This window comes from Oncorhynchus mykiss, chromosome 27 (genome assembly GCF_013265735.2).
Source record: "Oncorhynchus mykiss isolate Arlee chromosome 27, USDA_OmykA_1.1, whole genome shotgun sequence".
Classification (NCBI taxonomy): domain Eukaryota; kingdom Metazoa; phylum Chordata; class Actinopteri; order Salmoniformes; family Salmonidae; genus Oncorhynchus; species Oncorhynchus mykiss.
Genome location: NC_048591.1, coordinates 46,002,344 through 46,008,094, shown reverse-complemented (window position 1 = coordinate 46,008,094; position 5,751 = coordinate 46,002,344).

The window sequence follows — 5,751 nt, the reverse complement described above, 5'->3', positions numbered from 1 at the left end:
TTGTTGATAGTGTTGTTAAGAAGGTAGAAACTAGAGCCTGTAGGACCTGCCTTGTTGATAGTGTTGTTAAGAAGGTAGGAACTAGGGCCTGTAGGACCTGCCTTGTTGATAGTGTTGTTAAGAAGGTAGAAACTAGGGCCTGTAGGACCTGCCTTGTTGATAGTGTTGTTAAGAAGGTAGAAACTAGGGCCTGTAGGACCTGCCTTGTTGATAGTGTTGTTAAGAAGGTATAAACTAGGGCCTGTAGGACCTGCCTTGTTGATAGTGTTGTTAAGAAGGTAGAAACTAGGGCCTGTAGGACCTGCCTTGTTGATAGTGTTGTTAAGAAGGTAGAAACCAGGGCCTGTAGGACCTGCCTTGTTGATAGTGTTGTTAAGAAGGTAGAAACCAGGGCCTGTAGGACCTGCCTTGTTGATAGTGTTGTTAAGAAGGTAGAAACCAGGGCCTGTAGGACCTGCCTTGTTGATAGTGTTAAGAAGTCAGAACATCGCTTTTTGTATAGACTTCTCCCCATTTTAGCATCAATATGGGGCGGGAGGGCTAGAGCATTGGACTAGTAACCGAAAAGTTGCAAGTTCAAATCCCCGAGCTGACAAGGTACAATTCTGTCGTTCTTCCCCTGAACTGTTCCTAGGCCGCCATTGAAAATAAGAATTTGTTCTTAACTGATTTGCCATTTTAAAGATAAACCTCTTGTAAATTCAGCCACAGTGTCCGATTTCAAATAGGCTTTACTGCGAAAGCACACCATGCGATTATGTTAGGACAGCACCTAGTCACAGAAAACCATACAGCCATTTTCCAGCCAAGGAGAGGGCTCACAAAAGTCAGAAATAGCGATTAAATGAATCACTAACCTTTGATCTTTATCAGATGGCACTCACAGGATTTCATGTTACACAATAAATGTGTGTTTTGTTTGTATAACGTTAATCTTTATGTCCAAAAACCTCATTTGAAATTGGTGTGTTGTGTTCAGAAATGCATTGTCTCAAACAAACATCCGGTGAAAGTGCAGAGAGCCACATCAAATTACAGAAATAATCATCATAAACATTGATAAAAGATACAAGTGTTAAACATACGAATAAAGATAAACTTCTCTAGGGTAGGGTGCAGCATTCGGGATTTTGGATGAAAAGCATGCCCAAATTAAACAGCCTGCTGTTTCTGCTGGGCTATGTTCTCAAATAATCGTAAGGTATGCTTTTGCCGTAAAGCATTTTAAAAATCTGACACCGTAGTTGGATTCACAAGAAGTTCATCTTTAAACCTATGAAAAATATGTTTTGTTTTCTGAATTTTTATAATGATTATTTCTGTATTTGAATTTGGCGCTCTGCAATCTCACTGGATGTTGGCCAGGTGGGACGCTAGCGTCCCAAAAACCCTAGAGAGGTTGATGCAACCGGTGTGTCAGATTTCAAAAAGGCTTTACGGCGAAAGCACACTTTGCGATCATGTTAGGTCAGCGCCTAGACACAGAAACCCATACAGCCATTTTCCAACCAAGGAGAGGTCACAAAAGTCAGAAATAGCATTAAAATCAATCACTTACCTTTGATGATCTTCATCTGGTGGTACTCCCAGGTCTCCATGTTAGTTTTGTTCGATAAAGTTCATCTTTATGTCCAAATACCTCCTTTTTGTTGGTGCGTTTAGTTCAGAAATCCAAAGGCACAGTCTCAACACCAAGACGAAAAGTCAAAAAAAAGTACAATAAAAGTTCATAGAAACATGTCAAACGATGTTTGAAATCAATCCTCAGGTTGTTTTTGTCATAAATAATCAATAATATTTCAACCGGACAAAAGCTTCGTCAATGGTAAAGGTAAACAAGAAATGCTCGTTCCCTATCACGCGCTTGGTTCATGTCTGGAAATTTCCACTGTCCTCTCATTGAAAGCGGTGTATCTCCCTCAGTTTTCAGAGTAAAAGTCTGAAACAATGCCTAAAGAGTGGTCACATGTAGCCATAGAGATCTTGAACTGGGTCCTAAGTCTTTGTATGGTGGACAGGCTTTCAATGGAAAACCAGCCTTTCAAAATAATAGTACTTCCTGGTTGGGTTTTCCTAGGGTTTTTGCCTGCCATATCAGTTTTGTTATACTCACAGACATTATTTTAAGTTTTGGAAAATTTAGAGTGTTTTCTATCCAAATCTACGAATGATATGCATATCCTAGCTTATGGACCTGAGTAGCAGGCAGTTTAATTTGGGCACGCTTTTCCTCCAAAATTCCAAATGCTGCCCCCTACCCTAGTGAAGTTAAAGAACCCCCTCTGTGTTCTGTTAGACAGCAAGTAACTCTTTATCCACATAGCAAGGGGTGTAAAGACATAACACATACGTTTTTCCAGCAGCAGACTATGATCGATAATGTCAAAAGCTGCACTGAAGTCGAACAAGACTTGACGTGGTTGAGTGTTGGACGTATTGATGCGGTTGTGGGCAGAATGATGTGAGTATCTGAAGTACTGTGGTAGTAGATGGTCTGTCTACTTGTCTATGTATTCTAGGATCTGGAGTAGTAGATTTCTGTCTTTATTTTTTCTTCTTCTAGGATCTGAAGCAGTGGCTCCTCAGGAGGAGGAAGGGGAAGGACCATACTATTCAGTAAATTTCATATAAATAGTAAATCATTTTAAAATGTTTTCCTTTTTAGATAAAACTATACTAAATATATTCACGTCACCAAATAATATATATATTTTTTTAAACACTGTTTTGCGATAGTCTACTGTAGCTTATGTTTGTTTTCTATCCAGATGTCTATTTTTGTAGGCCTTACTGTGCAATAGGAAGTAACTACATGCACCAAAAATGTCTCAAAGATACCTAAATGCTATTCATGATGATCCATGTACTGTATATGTATTTGTGTGAGACCGTGGTCCACACCTTGAAATGCTTAGCCTCAACACGAGGTGAAGAAGATAACCTCAACTACCAGGCCAGGATACCGCCAGTCTGCAGCTGCACAGTGATCTAGAACTTTCACTATATACAGTGGGGCAATAAAGTATTTAGTCAGCCACCAACTGTGCAAGTTCTCCCACTTAAAAAGATGAGAGAGGCCTGTAATAGGTACGTTTAACTATGACAGACAAAATGAGAAAAAAAATCCAGAAAATCACATTGTAGGATTTTTTATGAATTTATTTGCAAATTATGGTGGAAAATAAGTATTTGGTCAATAACAAAAGTTTATCTCAATACTTATTATACCCTTTGTTGGTTATATACCCTTTGTTGGCAATGACAGAGGTCAAACGTTTTCTCTAAGTCTTCACAAGGTTTTCACACACTGTTGCTGGCATTTTGGCCCATTCCTCCATGCAGATCTCCTCTAGAGCAGTGATGTTTTGGGGCTGTTGCTGGGCAACACGGACATTCATCTCCCTCCAAAGATTTTCTATGGGGTTGAGATCTGGAGACTGGTTAGGCCACTCCAGGACCTAGAAATGCTTCTTACGAAGCCACTCCTTCGTTGCCCGGGCGGTGTGTTTGGGATCATTTTCATGCTGAAAGACCCAGCCACGTTTCATCTTCAATGCCCTTGCTGGTGGTAGGCTTTGTTACTTTGGTCCCAGCTCTCTGCAGGTCATTCACTAGGTCCCCCCGTGTGGTTCTGGGATTTTTGCTCACCGTTCTTGTGATCATTTTGACCCCACGGGGTGAGATCTTGCGTGGAGCCCCAGATCGAGGGAGATTATCAGTGGTCTTGAATGTCTTCCATTTCCTAATAATTGCTCCCACGGTTGATTTCTTCAAACCAAGCTGCTTACCTATTGCAGATTCAGTCTTCCCAGCCTGGTGCAGGTCTACAATTTTGTTTCTGGTGTCCTTTGACAGCTCTTTGGTCTTGGCCATAGCGGAGTTTGGAGTGTGACTGTTTGAGGTTGTGGACAGGTGTCTTTTATACTGATAACAAGTTCAAACAGGTGCCATTAATACAGGTAACGAGTGGAGGACAGAGGAGCCTCTTAAAGAAGTTGTTACAGGTCTGTGAGAGCCAGAAATCTTGCTTGCTTACTTATTTTCCACCATAATTTGCAAATAAATTAATTAAAAATCCTACAAAGTGATTTTCTGGATTTTTCTTCTCATTTTGTCTGTCATAGTTGAAGTGTACCTATGATGAAAATTACAGGCCTCTCTCATCTTTTTAAGTGGGAGAACTTGCACAATTGGTGGCTGACTTTTTTGCCCCACTGTATGTGTCTTACACATTTAACCCAACCCCTCTGAATCAGAGGGGGGGGGGGGCTGCCTTAATCAACATCCATGTCTTCGACACCCTGGGGAACAGTGGGTTAACTGCCTTGTTCTGGGGCAGAACCTCAAATGTTTACCATGTCAGCTCGGGGATTAGATCCAGCAACCTTTCGGTTACTGGCCCAACACTAACCACTAGGCTACCTGCCGCCCTACTGGTACAGCTGATTAGCTGTCTTATATCATATGTCGAGAAAAACAAATCTAAATGACTTATCCTACTCCGCTCGTCACCATTAGAGACCGGACAACTAAGGAGGACATTGTGACCTTCCCATAGAAGGATTGATTGGTTTCAACAGAGAGACGATGAGCAAAGACATCTACACGTAAATACATTGCTTTTCTTACCCAAAACGTGCGGTGTCTCATGTAAGTGTGTATGTGTATTCTGTGTTATTATTTAGTTAGTAAATAAATAATTAAATAACATTTCTGTCGAACTGAATCATCAGGAAAAGGCTGGGGTTCTTGCGCGTTCAAGAAGTCTGTGACGTTCAGAATGAGACTGATATGAGGTAATGATTAATAAATGACTTGTCGATATGTCTTATATCATCTTGAGATGAAGTTAGTAACTCATTAAACAACTTCTTCCGTGGTGCCCCAAATTCCCTGTTGTCTCCCACCCTGTCTCCTTGCTTTGTCTCTCTCCGTGTCTCCCTCCGTGTCTCCCTCCGTGTCTCCCTCCCTGGGGCGGCGCAGGGTAGCCTAGTGGTTAGTGCGCTGGACTAGTAACCGGAAGGTTGCAAGTTCAAATCCCCGAGCTGACAAGGTACAAATCTGTCGTTCTGCCCCTGAACAGGCAGTTAACCCACTGTTCCCAGGCCGTCATTGAAAATAAGAATTTGTTCTTAACTGACTTGCCTAGTTAAATAAAAGGTAAAATAAATGAATAAATACATTTCTCTCCCTGCTGTATCTCTGTCTCCCTCCTTTCCCTCCTTTCTCTCTGCCTCACTGGATGTTGCTTAAATATCTCTAACCCCCCCAGCTCAAATATCACTGGGCAGGACATTCAGTCCAGGGGGAGGGAGGGAAGTAAGAGAAATACCAGAAAGTCACAGAGCGGAATCCAGTCAATTTCTTAGTATTATTATAGTATTATCACCAGGGTTCTGGAGTGGGGCACTATACAGGGACTAGAGTGGTCCAAAGTAGTGCACTATACAGGGACTAGAGTGGTCCAAAGTAGTGCACTATACAGGGACTAGAGTGGTCCAAAGTAGTGCACTATACAGGGACTAGAGTGGTCCAAAGTAGTGCACTATACAGGGACTAGAGTGGTCCAAAGTAGGGCACTATATAGGGACTAGAGTGGTCCAAAGTAGTGCACTATATAGGGACTAGAGTGGTCCAAAGTAGTGCACTATACAGGGACTAGAGTGGTCCAAAGTAGTGCACTATACAGGGACTAGAGTGGTCCAAAGTAGGGCACTATACAGGGACTAGAGTGGTCCAAAGTAGTGCACT